The sequence below is a fragment of the Sparus aurata genome, chromosome 19 (genome assembly GCF_900880675.1).
Source record: "Sparus aurata chromosome 19, fSpaAur1.1, whole genome shotgun sequence".
NCBI lineage: Eukaryota > Metazoa > Chordata > Actinopteri > Spariformes > Sparidae > Sparus > Sparus aurata.
Window position 1 is genome coordinate 16,778,184 of NC_044205.1, and position 18,658 is coordinate 16,796,841.

General features: G+C 42.9%; 2 long non-coding RNA genes across 2 annotated transcripts; one reads left to right on the forward strand and one right to left on the reverse strand.

Moving 5' to 3' along the window:
• The first annotated feature begins 14,306 nt into the window (after positions 1-14,306).
• Positions 14,307-16,396, forward strand: LOC115569698 (uncharacterized). The gene is made up of 3 exons (XR_003981605.1): positions 14,307-14,713; positions 15,414-15,560; positions 16,258-16,396. It is a non-coding gene; the product is annotated as an uncharacterized LOC115569698 (long non-coding RNA).
• LOC115569697 (uncharacterized) lies at positions 15,857-18,366 on the reverse strand. The gene is made up of 3 exons (XR_003981604.1): positions 17,824-18,366; positions 16,760-16,907; positions 15,857-16,579 (listed from the first exon to the last, which is right to left on the reverse strand). It is a non-coding gene; the product is annotated as an uncharacterized LOC115569697 (long non-coding RNA).
• Between the last annotated feature and the right edge of the window lie 292 nt (positions 18,367-18,658).

An 18,658-nucleotide genomic window follows, 5' to 3' on the forward strand; every position in this document is an offset into this window, starting at 1 on the left:
ACTGTAGTGTTTCATAGAAAATGGAGCTTTGAAAAACTCTTGCCAGGTTAAAGACACTCAGAAACTCCTTCTTCAGTGTTCACGACTGGACAGAAACTGAGATTTTTGGAGACGATGAAGCAGACACACACGTTTATCCGCGTTTTTAGCAGCAGGGACAAATGTGAACATCATTGACATAACTTCATTTGTGTTATGATATCACGATAACAACAATATACTAACAACCGCCATTGGATGATCGTCACTGTGGACCCATTGCAGTTTACAACTGTTTGTTTTTTATTTGACATCGGAACATCAGAGCAAGGAAGATGTGGGTGCATGACATGATCCTTAGGAGACAAAAGAGTACCAGAGTGAACACAAATGAAGGTTCTGCGTTGCTGCTTTAAATGTCTTTTTTTTTTTTTTTTTTTAATGAGCACCACGGACCAAACTCTACTCATCCTGATTGTGTTTGGATGGTGGCAGAAATCTCAAACTCTGTGCACATACAACCGTAACCATCTATGGTCGATTAGAGCATAGAGCAAGATTTTCTGTCACTTGGATGAACCTTGTACTGTATTGCCATCCCTTTCAAATCACACTGATTGAATACTGTTGCCCTTTCATTCGAAAGTGCACCTTCGACCCCACAAGTGGTTTTCATTGGGCTGCGCTGCCCGGAGCGGCTCCTAACCTCCATGCCGGCATGTGTCCCAGAGCACTGACTGTAAAATCCATTTGGGACACTAAGCCCTTAATGATGAGGGGATGCTGAGGTAAGGCAGGTACCCTGACTTCCCTCAGAAACTCTGATGGTTTTTGGACAACTCTAACTCCCCTGGACTCGGGTGTCCATCTGGGCCAAATCACTCACATGGTACTGTTTATTTGGCCTGTTAGAGACTCGGGGATAATCGGACCCCCCTGTTTTTTTCCTTCTTTTTCCCCTGGTCCTAATAGCAATTGATATGCGCTATTAGAGGGTATTCACTGTGTAGTTTGTGCTCACATGAAAGCGGTGGTCTGTTTACAGAATTCTAAATGATTGGGATTTGGAAAGCATTGTCATCACGGTTAAGACCAGGGAAAGGATACAAGGCACTTAATAACAATGAAGAGCCGTGGGCACGCTTCACTGACGGGGCAGAATGTTAGAGCGCCTAAAGATACACTGACATAACCATGAAACTGTGGACCGGCATGTTTTTTTTTCTGTTGTTACGTTCACTGGAGAAACGGAGGAAACAGACTTGAGTCTCGTAGTCGAACACGCCTCATCAGCCAGAGTTTTCTTGGTTTGCTCTGACACTCTTGCATGTTTCTTTAGGAAACCGATTTGAACTCGACATAATGTGAAAGACCTTCCAAAACCGCTCCGACCGTAGTTATAAAAACAAGCTCATTCTGGTTAAAACGGACAGTCATACTTCATTTTTGAGGAGGGTTCTTCCCATCAGCTAAATCAAACACTGTAGGAATGATAGTCATAATAACAGTGTTTTTACTTTTTCCATTTATCGAATGCCAACTGCCGCACTCTAACGCGAGCAGCATGGAGGATCTCGGTCTGTTCGTGATTATCAACAATACGTCAGGCAGCGTTAAATCTGAGAGGAGCTGTTGTCGCAGTGCTGTCACGCTATGGGCTGCCACCATAATGCCACACAGCAACAATAAGGCCTTTGGGGTTTTTTTGTGGAGCTGCCCAGTGGGGCACACACTTATTCCAAAGTTTCTGAAGTAGTTTTTTTTTATTTTTTTGTCATCTATTGATCAGCCCTGTCATTGTCATGTACATTTGACAAAGTAAGGGAGGAGGGAGGACAACAAAGCTCGGAGGTGTAAAAACAGCCTCTGGGCTTCTGGAGGCATTGTTTCGTGTCTCAATACAAAAGAGGGAGGAGTGAGAGGAGCCAAGGCTGGGAATCACCCTAAGGGGCAAGGGCGCTGGGGTGGAGGCACGCTAAGAAACAAAGTCCAGGTGACATCCAAGTGTCGGTGTCGCCCATTTAGGGGACAGAGCGGCCCGTATTGGTGACGGAAAACGCTGCAGGGCGTACGCTCCGTCAATGCTGGCATGATCCTGACAGGGAGGAAAAGAGTCAAGGTTTTCTTAGGAAGACAATGTGTGTCTTATACAAGGCCCGGCTTATTGTGCAGGTTAAATGTTGCCCTCTTTCACTCGGTGATGAATGTGTTTTTTTCATCTGTAATTGGTCCTTAAAAAACAGCCGTTAGGATTGGGACAAGTGAATTATTTTTGTCCATCTCCAGAGTGCTGTGGAAAGAACTCATTTACATGTTATGAATGTCTGCGTCAGAGTCACCAGGCTTCTCCAGCAGAGCCGCACCAAATCTGAACAACAAACCTTTGTTAAAGTTCACACACATGACAGTCATCATGTCAAAATGTGGTCAAGGAGACACCTACTGTAGTTGGAACCAACACAAAAGACGTTTTGAGCACTTCACTAGGTTACTACTGAGTACTCATGTCAAGATCTTCTAATGACTGAGTATTCGTGTAGTAATTTTTTAATGATAAGTTCAATACAGCCAAATTAAGGGAGCAGAAATCAGCTCAAAAGCAGATATGCTACTCCAAGCCAACAAACTGGACACTCTCCATAGCGCACAGAGCATAGCCATCTCCCCTTTGTGACAAGAGAAGCCAATTTAGGTATTTAAAGCATCTAATGAGGAGAGATATCCTCTAACTTGGAGGAAACCCAGTGAGTGTTATTATGGTACTAAGTCTCAGGACCCATAGGAAGAGTCACAGACATGACTATGAAGAGGGATGCCACAGGTATTATGAGTCAGTAGCCACCTTGTGATGGAACCATACACACAGCAGAAAACTGATTCAGGCTAGAGGAACTCCAGTTTTGCCTCCGTCTCTCAGGTGTGAGTCTTTTTGTTCTGAGATCCAGGCTGGGCCTCCGTCCAGTCACCCCGGTGGTCGGACATTTTCCTATGACGAGGTCTGGTCTGGAGTAATGGATCTATTTAGCAGTAATATTCCTTAATGGAAACAGCCTAATTACGACCGCAAATAACCACATGCCTTCACAAAGGATTAAATATACAATAGCAGAAAAAAGGCAGGTATACATTTTCCAAATTATGAAAAAGTAGAATATGTGCCGTTCGTAGCAGGTTTAAAAAAAAAAAAAAAAAAGTAAGAAAAAACGTCTCAGAGCAAGAGAGAAAAATGCTTTGTCACTTTAGATTTCACAGCGCCAGCCTGAACCACAAGGCTGCTGGTTTGGATTTCAAAGCCCTCTACTTCGAGGGGGAAAACAAAAACAAATATTTGTTTTGTGGTTTATTGTGTTTTAATACGGCAGCAGACGAGACGCAAATTGAATGCAGAGAGAAGTAAGATGCAGCTGCTGAAAACCAGGGGGAAAGGATCCGTCTCTCGCTTAGAGGAAGATTTGTGATTTTGATTACTGGCCCAGTTTGATCATTTGGGTTTTAATCTTTTTGATTGTGTTACTCAGATACAGATTTCATAGGAAATGTGAGCTTTTGTTAAAGGCTTTGCCTGATTCAGCTCGTCCCGTCCTCTCAGCTTTAGTCTATATTCATCCACAAACTTTCTTTAGAACCTCTCGAACTCCGAGGGAACAAGAGGGACTGCTTCCTCCGAACAAATAAGAGTATAAACCCCCCCTTGCTGTGTGAATCATCTCAAACAAGGCCCAAATAGAAATCCAGGGTTATTAATAGGGTCACAGTAAGTGGCAGGTATAGTGAAATGAGGCCGCCGGGGACTGCTGATTGTGAGTGAAGGCCTGCGATCATCACTCATCGCTGGCCGTTACACCCCTGTCGCTCCCGTACTTTGGCTCCACTGGCAGCTGAAATTGAATCTCAAGTTGTGTCCTATTTTGGTTTGAGGAACAGGTGATGCTCTTGGCCCCCGGCATGTTCCCTCGCCTCCACACCACCCCCTTGGGGCTGTTAGTGAATGCAATGACAACATAGTTTTTCCAAGAAAAGGAGCGGCAGCAAAGAGAGCCCTCCGCTCTGCAGCTCAGATCAATACCTGATTGGCCTCGTGGCACGCATGGTTTTGTTTAACATGGGAGAGAGACATTTTTTCCCATGAGCACCTCAATAAGAGGAGATTTGTCTCTGCTTTTGTTTGGTAAAATAAATCCGCGTTGGACAGCGAACAGTAATCAGCCCAGCACTGTTTAATTCGCTGTCAGCTTGCGTAGCGCAGAGCTGTCCGTCTCGCTTTGTTGGCCTCTGTTGACAAATGCTTGACTGACTTGAAAATATCCACTCAAATTAGGCAAATCCTTTGTTCCCCCGTGCGCTCTGACGGAGAGTCGCCGGCTCAAGATGATGAAAGAATCAGCGCAAACGAGCGAGGGGATAGGATACTTCACTAAAGAGGTCATTTTCCGGAATTGTAAATGACATATTCCTCTGGTATGTAAGAGGACAAACAGAGTGGATGTGTGTCATTGTCAGCAGCAGCAGCAGCAGCAGCAGCACACCTGGACTCTCCTGCGCTCTGCACCTGCCTGTCTGCTCTCAGTGTAAACTTCTCACAGCCCATTTACATGCCGGTCAAATCCTATTCAAATGGCTCCATCTAAACAGAGGAGCGTTTCAAAACACGCTCCCTCGACTGACTCGTGATTACACGTCAATTTGTATAAATTAGAAATAATCAAATTAATGCTGCAGGCTACGATCTCTAATTGTTTACACTGTCATAATAGAGTTTTTAATGTGTATTTGTTTGTTTTATTCCTCTTGGTCGTCTTCAATCTTGCTTCTGACAGCCGTAAACAAATACCTTTGCTGTTAATCACAGCAAGGGTGGGATTGGGAGGAATAATGCGGCACCGGCGTGACAAAATAGTTGTTATTAGCCTGGCGCAACTACCTAAAACTTTCCTACGATCTCGTAGTTATTTCTACCATGTGGATGATTACGGGGGAGAGCAATAGATATGCACGGGCAAATTATTGTCCAATCTGGGATGCTTAGATTTGAATGCCAGCATGCTTAACTACAAAGACGATGCCGGAGAAGAGCATGAATCATATAAGAGGAGGAGAGCACGGAGCCAGAAGTTGAGCATGGATGGAGCATTGGTACAGAGTTATACATTATGTATAACTACGAGAGTGAATTTAAAATGTTCCGCAGGATGCAAAGAAAATTACATCCCAGGGGAATGTACCCCCGATGCTGTAACTTCATTTAAAGAAACGAGCCGTTTATATTAACCACAACGAAGACAAACTGGTACAGTCCTTTCTGTGAAAGTGATCACATCTTTATGGCTCCCGTCACTGCTCTTTACAGATCTGTTTCCCAGAGGTATTTGATGGGGAGAGCCAAAGCGGGAGGAAGTGTGGGTCTGCAGCCCCCGTGTTAACAATGGCTCTCCTCAGACCCCCCGGCCCAGGCCCAGCCAGTCATGAAACACCATGGAGATGTTATTGACCTCAAGGTTAACTCTCCTCAGGTAAGCCTGGGAGATAATGGACAAAGAGCAGTTCTTTTACAGGTGGAGTGACACGGCATATCCGCGCCGCGCAGCTCCTCTCGCATTGACAGATTTTCTAATTCACTGCAGATTCCCATAAATCTGGGTGGCCAGGGCCAGCTCTGCCCAACAGAGGGCCCATTCATGCTGGGTGGGATGAGGGGGCCCGGCCAAATTAACCTGGATTAATTTAAAAGAGCAAAGGGGTCCTTACATCCGAATAAAATGAAGATCAATAAATTAAATGTCCGGGTCAGGATGTCAAGTTGCAGCGATGATCGACTGACATACAGAAAGCTTACGCTCCTTGGCTGAGAGCGGGGAGAAGAAAAAAAAAATGGGGCGAGAGATCCTTAATTACTTTATTCCAAAGGAAGAGAAGTGCTTCCATGCGTCTCTCTTTACATGCTAGAGTTGCGCTCCTATAAACACACTCACGTCAGAAAAGAATGCTCATTACTTCTCTCATTTGGCCGCGGGATTAGTTGCTGCAACAGAAAGAGTCATCAAACAAAACCACTCGGAGAATTTTAAACTTGTTTGTTTTCCACAGTAAGAATTATTGTTTAATGTGTGATTTATGTCTCTCAGGATTTTCCAGTAACTTCTGTTTTTTTTTCCTCCATTTATGGCGAGATTGTTTTCTTCGAATATGCAGCAGAGTTGTGGAGTAACAAAGCACAAGTACTTGTACTAGCTGACAACAACTTTTTGCTTTTTACAACCTACATTTAAACACAAATATCTGCACTTTTTAATGCATTTGGGGGGAATTATCGAATATTTTTCATTTGGCGTTATTGCACACCGCCTTCCCAACATCACAAGTGTGATTTCAACCAATGGCAGATGCAGCAAAGGGGAAACGACATAAAAGACATAACAAGATGGAAGCAGACAGAGAAGGAGACTCGAACGGGGAGATAAAGACAACACCGGGCAACAATGCCGATGACGCTGGAGCCGAATCTGAGAAGCAAGACATTTCCCATCCATGGCCTTTATTAAAGTGAACTGTTTAAGAAACAATACTTTTTACTCTTTTTACTCTGAGTACAATTCAGAGCCGGTACTTTCTGACTTCTACTCGAGTTGAAAAGTCTTTTTTAGTATCTGTATTTCCACCTGAGTAAAGAGTGGAAATACCACTGTACCACTTCTGCTGTACAGACAGGACACTAATGAAATTATGTCCATAAAATGCATCAAATCTTCTACTTCTTCACCTTTTAACTCATGTCTTATGGACGTTATTTCGTATTTACACTGCAAAGTCGTCACTTCAAAATAAGATGTGCCGTGAAGACAAAAAGTTGATCATGACCCCCGCAGTGGAGCAGCACAGACCTAAACCTGAACCACATCATGTCATTCACTACATGATCAATTATCCAGTGAGGGCAGCCTTGTAAGGAGGCCATCTCATCATGCAGCCATTAATATCTAAACAGTGTCTGCCTGGAGATGACATATAGGACAATGGAAAGAGGGCCAAAGAAATGACCGAGTGGCCCAAGCCCAAGCTGTTAGCAGATTAAAGTGACTTAAAGATGCAGGGACCCGAATTCTCCATGACAGAAGGTAAGGCGGGTGGTACAGAGATTTCGGTAAGGTCATCTGAAGGGTTGTGTCTGCCTTTCTTTAATATGTTAGAGTAGTGTAGGGTCACTAACAAATACTGTGTTAGAAATGTATATTGATATTGATCTATGATGCCCATATTTCACTTTATGTAAAAATGCATCCGATTCAATGTATTCTTTAAGTTGTATTTTGGTTTTGGTGATGATGTTTTTAATTGACCTTTTTATTGTTTTCACCTGCCGTTACAATGACTTTTAATTTCACATGTAGAAAGTTTAAGATCAAACGCAAAGAGATCATTTGCACGTTAGATGACAACGCAGAATTCAACACCTGGAATCACACATGGAGAGCGACGCTTGTCATGTGACAGCCCCTGCTAGAGTTGTACGAGTCATAGGTACAATACTGACATTTCAACAATATATATGTCACATCATGCTCGCATGTTTATGAGCTGTCTTTCGCTGGCGACGGTGGTTGTTGTACAGCTAAGCGAGAAGGCTGCCAAGCCAGAAACCACTGTTCAAGGCGTCGCTTCAGTATTTGTCACCGTGAAACCACTGGATATTTTTAATGAGACGTTCGAGACATGTTCCCTCCATGTATGCGGTGACAGAACCGCATATTGTTAATGAGATGTTGTGACATTTTTGGTGACAAATCCACGTTTATTTATAAGCTAAAACATGATTTTTCCTCAACCCTAACTGAATGGTTTTTGGGTCTAAATCTAACCAGACCAAGCACAGCATAAAGAAGACATAAGATTGAAAACTGAACCTACAGAAATGTCAAGTTACAACATGTCGTGGTTTTTGCAAAAATTGTATTGCCCACATTTATTCTAGCGATTGGGTTGCATGTGACGATTCATCAAGGAACAAAAACAGAAAAAGGGATTTTATTTCTCAAGCGATGCCTGCCCACAAATGGACCCTGCTTATGATCCATGTAGGCAGCCTCCAGCCTCCCTGCTAATCAACCCCGTGCCCACTTGCTGCACTTTTTGGCCTTTCCCCAGAAAACACAACCCTCGAGTGGCCTTGCCCTCTTTATTCTCAAGTCTAGTCGGCTGATTAACCTAAATTAATCACCGAACAGCCATCCACCTTCTCAAGCTAACGGCATGTGATTTATTTAGTTATTTACAAATGTTCCCTTATATTTTCTTTTTTAATCAGTGTAATTCATCCCACTTATTTTAATTTTTACCCAAATGAAGTACTATTGCTATTATTAAACCTTGCCGCGACACTTTACCTCGTAACTAACAATTATTACAGCTGCTAGAGATGATACAGCTGCTCTTTGTTTAGTTGTGATAGTTTTACGCATCATACGTGTGATTGACGTAAAGAAAAAAGGTTTAAGACCAATAAAGAAAATGTAATTATTTAAATTTCCCCCATCCACTTTCAGTTTTATAATGGCCACGACGGTTTCCTAAATTAAATACCAAACCTGTCGCTGAGGCAGGCTTCACAAATATGCCAACAGGATACTTCCTCAGATTAGCAGGGCTGTTTACACAGTCCCCTGGTAATCTGGGCCACAGGGGACATACCTGTACTGTGTCAGAGACAGAGCTAGAGTTACACAGTGGGACCAACCAGCCACAACGGCCCACACCAGAATACGATCCAGAGGGTCCAGCGGGACTGGCCTGGCTCCAGAGAGGTTGGCACTGGGTACAACTGGCCTCGTCTCCCTCGGCCAGACAAGGGGAGGAGCAGTTTGTGTGTTTGCGTATGTATGTGTGTGTGTGTCTGTGTGTGTTTGTGCGGTTGAGTAAGGTGGTGGTGGGAGGGGTGTACCGGCTGCCACCTCTACATCCTTCCTTCCTGCTCTTGTTTTTTTTGGGGGGGCATACTTTGGTAATTGGCTTGTCTGGTCCATAAGCAATACTGTTGGTACACACACACACACACACACACACATAGCGGAAGCTTTCCGTCAGGTAAAAAAAACAAAACAAGGGCAACTGTTCCTTATGCGCCCGGACAATGACAGCACACAGAGAATACTGGTCTTATTGTGCGGTGAGGGGAGGGCAGTTTTAATGGAGCCTAAAGCTGATGGAAAGATAATAGGAGAGAGTAGCCCTGTTTGAACCGCACGCATTATAATCAGTCACACAACACATATATAACTGTCTGCTTGTGCATCCACACACTGTAAAAAAAAAGAAAAGAAAGAAAGCTGAGAAGACTCAAGACAACTGTCTTAACTGAATTTTTGAGTTTTAAGTGAGTTAAGAAATAAACTCAATAGTTTTAAACTTGTGTTGAGATATTTAACTTCTCTTATTTGGTCTAAATCTGTATTCAAAAACTAATTAAACTAAACAAATCATCTTTAATTTTTGAAATCCATAATTTTAAAAGGGAGGAGCGTTCCCAGAAATTGTTACAGGGAAGGCAACATTTGTACCCGGTGGGCCCTGTCCCGGTTTCCAGATGGCGCTGACAAGTAGGCAATCCAGGTACCTCAAACATCAACAAATGCAATGACTTAGGACGGAAGTATTAAAAAGCCTTTAGTGTAGTGGCACAAAATATCTTTGGCCTTACTCTGTAGTAGCAACAGCCAATGGGAGGGAATCATGACCCAGATAATAACATGACAGGTGAACAATTTTTAAATAATGATAAAAAAAAACACAAGTCAATATTGTACAGAAATATATGTACACAGTAAGTAGAAATTATATTTCCGTATATAATATTATTTTTTAAAACATTTTAAGAGGAAAAATAAATGATCTTAACACAAGATTAAAGATTGGTGAAACTTGTTTTTGTTTGTTTGAAAAAAATAATCATAATCATTTTCCCTGCATCCTCCTGCTGCTTTTCCATATAAACAGATGTCAAATGAGGACAAAGGACAGGGATGAAGGGACAGACAAACCTCAAATGTCTCCTTGACCAATCATAACAATACAAACTCCACCCTGATGTGTGTGTGTGTGTGTGCTGAGCTCTCCTCCAGCACAGACCAGCACGGGTCTAGTTCAGTATTGTTTTACCTGTGTCCATCTGCCCATCAATCCATCCATTCCTGAACCAGATGGGGTCTTTACTTTTGAGTTAAAATGTCCAAATAAGTGATAGTTTCATACATTGATAAGCGATAATAAGCAGACACTTGTGTCTACTTCAAGTTTATTATGCAGCGGCATCTACTGCAGTTAAACAGTGGTAAAAGTAAGAGATGAGAGATATGTAACAATGCTGCTAATGACTGTGACAGTGATAATGATGCCATTACGAAACTCGCACTGCCTCCTCCCTCTCTCTAATGCAAAAAGCAGCTACAGGGGTGTGCTCGCCGTGGCAGGAGGATGATTCTGGAGTAAATCACTTGTGGAAAGGTGAAATGTGGCCAGCACGAGCCGGCCCTAATCCATGCCAGACATGTGCAGAACACCAGAGGAGCAGGTGCAAACAATTGAAGCAGCTGTCAGTGAGCTGCCGTGATCTCTTTTGATATCTTAATTGTTAGTCAATCCAAGAGCAATTTTGGCAACATTGCTGTCAGCCCCAGGACTCGCCCCTGCTCGGCTCCCATCTGTCAGGGGGCTCGGGCCGAGGCCGAGGCCGGGAAGCTGCCGACCGAGGGCCCGTGTCTCTGGGATGTGTGTGTCCAGCCCATCCAGCATCTCTAAGGGAAATCGGGCCTGATTGCTGCCATTTCCGCTCACTTTGGCGGTTTGGGTCGGGGGTGCAGGCTAATGCTGATAATTGCCATGTTTCAAAACTACTGGAATTCGTCAGGCCTCCCACCCCAAACCCTGTCCGGCCCTGTCCCGGCCCCCTTGTCGGTGAAATGTTCCTAAACATTGTGATTAGCATAAGAGCAGAGTGTGTGTCAGGATAGATTCGGGTCCAGGATCTGACACTCACCAGATACCCCCGCTGCAGAGTCGTTAGGACAAGGGCGATCAGGAGCTGCGTGGCCTGACCTGCACTGATGTGAGACCAAGCAATCAGACGGTAAACAGCACCACAAAGAGAGCGCTGAGCTAATGCAGCTCTCTGCCAAAAGCAGCAAAACCAAGTCTTTAAATTTGACTCAATGCTCAAAAAACGAAAGCTGAGGAGTTCCTCACAGGCTCGCACACATTCACAGACAGCCGAGAGGCGTCATTATAAAGAGATAACTCACGGTGCAATGACAGTGAGTGACCTGCCTCTGCCCATTCAACGTGAGGTGAGGCCCGACTCCAGGCCCAGTCTGACCCTCTCGCTGATTTATGTGGCCCCAGTAAGCCGGGTCTATTTGAGGGCCCAGCGAGGAATGAAAGTGTTAACAGCGAGTGTTTGGGAAGGTGGGCGCTGAGGGGAGAGTTATGAGTTTTCTCAGCTGAGCGACCAGCTTTGGGTTTCTGACATTGTTTTCATCCGGGAGGGAGGAGAGAGCAGGAGTAGTAAAAGGTGGTGGTGGTGGCGGCGGAAGGGGGGAGAGGCAGGCAGAAGGATGGGGTTGGTTTGGGTTGGAGGGTGGAGGGGGGTGAGTCCGTGGAGCCCGCAGGCTTGAACTCCACAGCTGAACCAGTGACCCAAACCATCCATCAGTGCAGGGGTGTGACAAGGCAGGGGCAGGGGTATGTGACAGGAGGGGGGGGAGCTGGTGACGGGGGGGGAAAGGACTGAACTGAGGGGCTATAATGGGCTTTGGGACATGGGAGGGGCGAGTCACAGAGCAGACGGGGGTGAGGAAAGGAAAGGCCAGTGTACTGTAGAAGGACGTGTGGCGGGTGTATGAAACAATGAAATAGGTGTGAGTGTGACACAAAAGCTCATTAAAGAAAAAATTTAATTAAACATCTTCCAGAATTAAATACTTTTGAATTTGTTATCTGTCGTTCAGTGTTGCTATAACACATTTAGGTCCAAAAAGAAAAATGTTTAAGAGAGACTCAAAAAAAAAACTATTGTTAACTCAAGTACAGCTTTGAGGTACTTGTACTTATTCCACCACATTTGAAGGTAAATATTGTACTTTTTTACTCCATTACATTTATTTGACAGCTGCAGTTAGTAGTTACTTTGCAGACTGCGCACTGCATTGAAGGCAAAGTATCGCATTTTTAAATGAATGTATTTTATCTGCAATCAGTTATAAAAAAACACTGATTCTGATAATCAGAGAAATGCTGAATATCAGATCCAACAAACGAGTGACTTTCACTTTTACTAGAGTAATATATTGCCATTACCTTGTGTTTAAAACGATACGATCTTTCTTTCTTTCTTTCCTTCTTTCCTTCTTTCTTTCTTTTTTCTTTCTTTCTTTCTTTCTGTAACATCAAAAGAGTTCATATCTATTATATATAATATTATATACATATTTTTTATTTATCACCCAAAAAAGTTCACGTTCTTTGGTACTTCGATACACCTTGGATGAACTTAAAGTGACCAGATCTGTTCAATTAAACATGATTAATCAAGGATGAGCTGAAAGAGATTCATCATCGGGACACCAAAGTAATGGCTGCTAAAATTGGGGTCTTGCCATTTCATGTGAACAATGAATTATACATCAGTCATTTACAGCAGTAATAGCCATTTCCAAGATTATTAATGTGTCGGTTATATAAAAAAAAAAAAAAGTCATGGTTTAAAAATAAACTTTTCTGACTGATTCCAAACTTCTGAATGACGTGTGGATAATTATTTGCCAACTCAATAAATCCACGTCCCCAAACTATTAGAAACAAACCTCTGCTCCATACAACAACTAAATTTTTGTGTCATACTGCTTCCACTTTGGTGAGTTTTAGTCAGAGCTCAAAGCCAAGTCGAACCCTCCCCCATAAAGGCTCATACTGCCAGCGTCTTTCAGCTGTTGCCCAAGACTCACTGTCACTTGTCTTTGCACAATGCATGGCCAATGGCTAGACTGGATCCCAGCATCCGTCCTCAGAGGGGCATTGGCCCTCGGCCAGACAGGCCTGAGCTGGGGGCCCCTGTCGCACTGAAAGACTAGAGCAACGCTAATGGTTAAGTCTGAATCGAGAAGGGGAGGTTCACTTTAATGTGATCCAGTTTGGAAGTCCATAACACATATTCCAGTTTCATTAGGGGCCAAAGATGGAGCCTTATGTCGACAGCATTAGCAGTTATAGGGGTGACTGTGTTTGTCTGCTTGACACTGTGTAAAAGAGGGTTAAGGCGCAGGGGATGAGGAGGGAGAAGAGGGGGAGATAGAGAAAGAGAGAGTTCGTGGCCCTCCCAGTTAGGTTATGGCACTGCAGCACGGACAAATCCATGAGCAAGCGAAACCACTGTTTTAAATAGCAGGTATCTGGTGTCAGCGTGCCCTGAGAGAGGCCCTCTCCATCAATATGTTCCTTTGCCCTTGTCTGCTCCTGATATCTTTATCTTGTCAGGACCTCTCCTGGATGTTCCACCTCAATGGCTTCCGTCTGTGCTCGCCCCGTCCTGTGCAGATGGGCCGCTGCTGGTCGCTCTGCTTTAGGCCCTTTAGGCCGGATGGGGCTAGAGCGGAGGGAGGGAGGGAGGGGGAGTTAAGGTGCAGCGGGGCCCAGCTGAAGGCAGTCTTATGTCAACCTGTAGTCTACAGGGGCCTCATTACACAGACGCCAATGGAGAAGCTTTTAGAGGGTAATTAGACCATTACAGATAGCCGGGGGAATAAATGAGCGCTCCCTATATCCTCTGAATAAATGAGATGTTAAAATGTGCAGCTATTTTCTTTCTTTCTTTTTTTTTCAATTAGCAATGCATTTTGGACTGTTCCTTTTTCTTAAAGGTGCACACCGTCGTTTGAGGGGAAGACATTTTAATCAGTAGAGAAAGATCTTCATTGACTGATTTTTTAAAATGTCGGAACAAACTAACTAACACTTTTGTAACGTGTGTTACTACACAAATTAATATTCATGAGATGCGTTCTCTTCACTAGGAGAGTTCTGTAGGTGTGTGTGTGTGTGTGTGTGTGGGTGTATCATATTTAAAAATAATAATAATTAAAAAGAAGAAATTAAAACTCAGAATTTCAATATATACAATGCTAATGAGGTTCTAATACAAAGAAAGAAATGCTTATCTTTTCCATAACTGAGCAAACAAGCTGTTTTCAGAGGAAAATAACACTGTTTGAAGCTAGAAAGGTGGCAGGGTCCGCCACATATAAACAAAGTATAAAACAGTATGAAACCGTGTTGTCCTTTAAAGGAGTCATATTATACCCTATTTCTACAAGTTAATCTAGTTCCCTGGTGTCCTAATGAAATGTCTGTGACATGCTTTGGTCAAAATACCATAAGGATGAAGCACAATAGCAGTTCATAACTGTTCAAAAACCCTGCCAAAACAGCCCTGTTCAGAACAGTCGGTTTTGAGTGCCTGTCTCTTTAAATGCAAATGAGACACAGGTAATCCACCCACTTCTTCCGGGAGGTGTGACGACGCCGGCACGCTCATGCTACCATGACAACAACTGAGCGTGAACCCTGGGAGAAACATGGCTGCAGGAGGAAACTTTGCTGTCCAACCTTACATGTTTGAACCAGAGTCAGACCCTGATCAAGAAGGAGCTAACGAATAAGTTGCTCAATGTAGACTGCAACAAGACGTTTCTGAATGGTGAGTTATGATCTTTATTTTACTTTTTTCTTAAAAATGTGTATGTTTGTACGTCGGTAAATACGGTCGCTGACTAAATACGGTCGACCGCTGACCGCTCTATGTGTAACTCACTGCTTATAAAAATCTAGATTTGTGTTGAGTAAACATAAGTAGCATGCTATTCCCGTTACACGAGTAAATTTCACAAGTCCGCAATGTTTTTTCGGCAGCTACGAGTGGGAATGTAGCACTTTTATTCTCAGCTACGCCATAAACACGTTAACTGTTACGTCATTATTTTGTCCGACATCTAACTTACTATCCACAGCCAAACACTTTTCACGTGTGTGCTAATTTTTCAACCAAGTTGTGAAACGGGGATGTAGTGCGGGCTGGGGCCACTGTCTGCCAGCTCTGTACCCTCCATAGTAATGTCTGTTTATCCGTTTGTACTGCGTTTCAACATAATGCACTAATTCCAATTAATAACGTTACATCGTTGCACAAGCTGACCAGTCGTTATTGCTAACAACATATTCAAATAAAAAAAACGTTAAACTGTTATGTTCCCTTTTTCCCCTCTGGTTTAGGTGTGTACTTATGTTTAGATGCATAACAATGCCTACAGCGCCTGAGAATGTCTGCTTGTTGAATGAAAATGTAACTATTCAGTCATATTATCTGTCATCAAACGTCACTTAACCTTTCACATTTACAGGTTATAAGAAGACTAAATCAGCTTCAAAACTCACCTTCCTGCATGGCAGACCACCCTGGCCTCGTACCAGTGTGCATTCTCACTTCAGAATGCACTAAATATCTACAGAGCAGACTATGGGCCATTACGTCTGAGGGGAATAGAACAGTAAGCGGTTTTTTTTTTGCATACCGTAAAATATCAAATAATAGCCGGGCGTTTATTTGTTTGTTCCAACCAGTTAACAGACCAGGCCTTTGTTTTGGACAGGCGTTTAATTGAGACCCGGCTATTATTTGGTAATATACGGTATAAATTCTGTTATTGTAATAAAAATATGAGTAATGAAATAAATTCAATTTTCCACTTTGTTACATTGCTTATTTTTCTTTTTGAAAGGCAGTTTGACAATTGTTAAAATGTTACATATCAAACACTAGAAAAGATACATTTCTGCAAAAAAATCAATTTGCAAGAACACAGTTTATTAGCAACATCTACACCTAGGTCTATGACAATCTTGCTGCTAATAAATGGTGGAAATACAAATTAGATATTGTGCAGGAATTTATGTTTTGTACTTTTGGATACTCATCCCACTCCTACGAACCTGTCTCTTGATCATAATTCTTATGTCTACATGTCAAACACTGAAAGTACAGAAAACAGCTTATATAATTTTATTTTTATAAATACAAGTACAGCAAACAACACACAACTATTCAAAAAGTTACTGAATGTACAAGTAGTTTTTATTGCCTGTTGTTAAACAGTAGGTAATATAAATATTTACAAAAAATTATAAGGTAAATCAAAAACTATGTCTAAATATAAATGTATAACTAAATATATCCACTCTGTTCAGCCGTTACAGATACTTGGCATATAGGAGCTTTGTGAGCTGGTGTTGGGGCTTTCTGGGCTGAAGAGTTTGTGTGGCACTGCCCAGCTGTGTGGTGCTGCGTATACGGATGGAGTTCCCCGGCACTCGAGGCATCTACGTGGGGTTCAGACCGGCCCTTGACTGAACCTTGTCACGTAGTGGTCCATCACCTCCTTCTTGTCCAGCGTTTCTAACTGCGCAGAGAGTGCCTCAGGAATGGAGATCTTCAAAACCTCATCTGCGTATGAACCAGGGTCCTGAAAAACCTTCTCAAACACCAGGTCCAAGATGTCATCCACCTAATCTGCAATTAGAAAAAGTGAAATATTGTGCATACTTTATCGTGCTTGTTTATTATTTATTTAAAAAAAAACTAGAAAAAGCCATAGACACTGGTTAATTTATATTTTATTTATTTTACAAGTATTTTTTAATGTCTGTTTCATTTTTCTGTGTGATTTCAATAAAAAGGTTTAAAACTTACAAAAGGTTTGTTGCTCCTTCACTGGCTTTGCTGTGCATTCTCCTTACTTCCACTTTGGAAATGAAGCCTAAACAGTGGCTCACCAGCTGAGGTTGTTGCCTGTGGACGGTCTGTATTTTCATTGAAGTGCAGGGCTGCCAGGTATAGTCTTGGGCGGAAAAATAATACAATGCTAAATAAGAATGCGAGCACATTGTACACATTGCAAAAATATTCAGAAAATGGTGATTTATTTTCAAATAAATAGCTGTATTTAGAAAAATGCAGGACTCAAATGTCCTCTGATGATGATTAAAAAATCAATTTGATAAGGCAAAATCTGGCAAATCACAATCCGAGCAAACCCATGCACATCCCTCATTTCACATTGGATTTTAGTAAGTGAGCAAAAACGTACACATTTGCGAAGCAACTTTTCTGTGTCCGTGTCTGCATATAACTAACGTTAATCGCAGCACAGCAGGCAGGGAACCCCTGTATCCGACTCCAAAACTAAGTAGTGATTGCTTTACTGCAGGTAACGTTTTGGTACTCTCAGATCGGGTCTCTCATGCCAGCAGCTAACACTACACACGTAGTTACATGAATACTAACACAAGGAGGTCTTAGCCTCCTTTAGCACAACATGATAATAAATTAACGCAGCTCACCGCCCGTGAACAACTGAGACCATTTCATACCGTCTGCTCGGCCGTGAGCATGTGGAGGAGACGGTCTCCCATGTGTATTCACGTCGGAGAATTGCTTCGCGGACGGTGAGCTAGCTAGCTAGCTGCTCGGCCTTGAACATGCTAGCCAGCTAGCTAGCTAGCATGTTCACGGCCGAGCAGTTGTTCACCGGCCGATTAGAAGCGATCATATATGAATATCCTAATTCATTTTCTCAATTAAGTGCCATGTTTTAAAAGACTGCTGATTAACATTACAGTGAATCATATGACCAGTAAGCCCAACGTTGCAACTTAACGTTAGTTCAGCCTCATATCTACATCGACGGTTAGCGTTAGCTCATGTGCTAAACGGCCAAAGTAACACAAACTACACTGTTTTTTTTAAATACTTACACGGACAGTGGGTATGGATCCATCTTCTAGGAACAATCTCGTTGCCAGTCCAGCCTTATACTGACCCTGGTTGCTGAAACAATCCGGCGTGAAGTGACTGGCACAGTCAAAAACACTTTTGCTCACTGAAGCTGGGATGTTTCCCTGAAAAATAAAATTTAGCCACTTCGCTCTGATATCCTCTTTGGTAGGGAAGCGATGAAGGGAAACATGAGTATCCATGCATCTCATGACATAGCAGGAGCGCTTGGCTTTCGGGTTGTACATCGTAGCGGTCAGGCTGTCGCGTACGAGTGAGGCGAGAAAATGGCGGATCATCGTTCAGGTAGCCGGCGTAATGTGGGAGGAGATATCCAGCATGAGGGTGGGAGTATTCAAATCACCCGCTCTGTTACGTAACAGCGCGGGTGAAATCCAACTGGCTCCTTTAGAGACACATTTCCTGACTGCGTCCGTTTACAAAACATTGACTTAGTGGTCAAAAATCATTCTTAAGGGGTGGGGAGGCACTCCTGATATGCAAATACACACACTAAAGCAACGAAAAAGTGAGTTTTGCATAATATGTCTCCTTTAAGGTCAGTTTGTTTCTTCAGTTCATTCAGGCATGAAAACGAATAGAGTTTGTTTATTTTATTTGTTCAGCATTAAAACTCTTCCAATTTAAATTCCCCAAAACTACACAGTGCAGCTTTAAACGCCGCAGACATAAGCAGCGTGCATATTTTACAGTCTGGTTTCTATCGCAAATCCACTGTGCTGAAACTGACTGGACTCCAGTCTGGTGGCAGAAGGAAGCTTCCACTGTTCTTTCCTGTAATTTCGGGCTTACCCT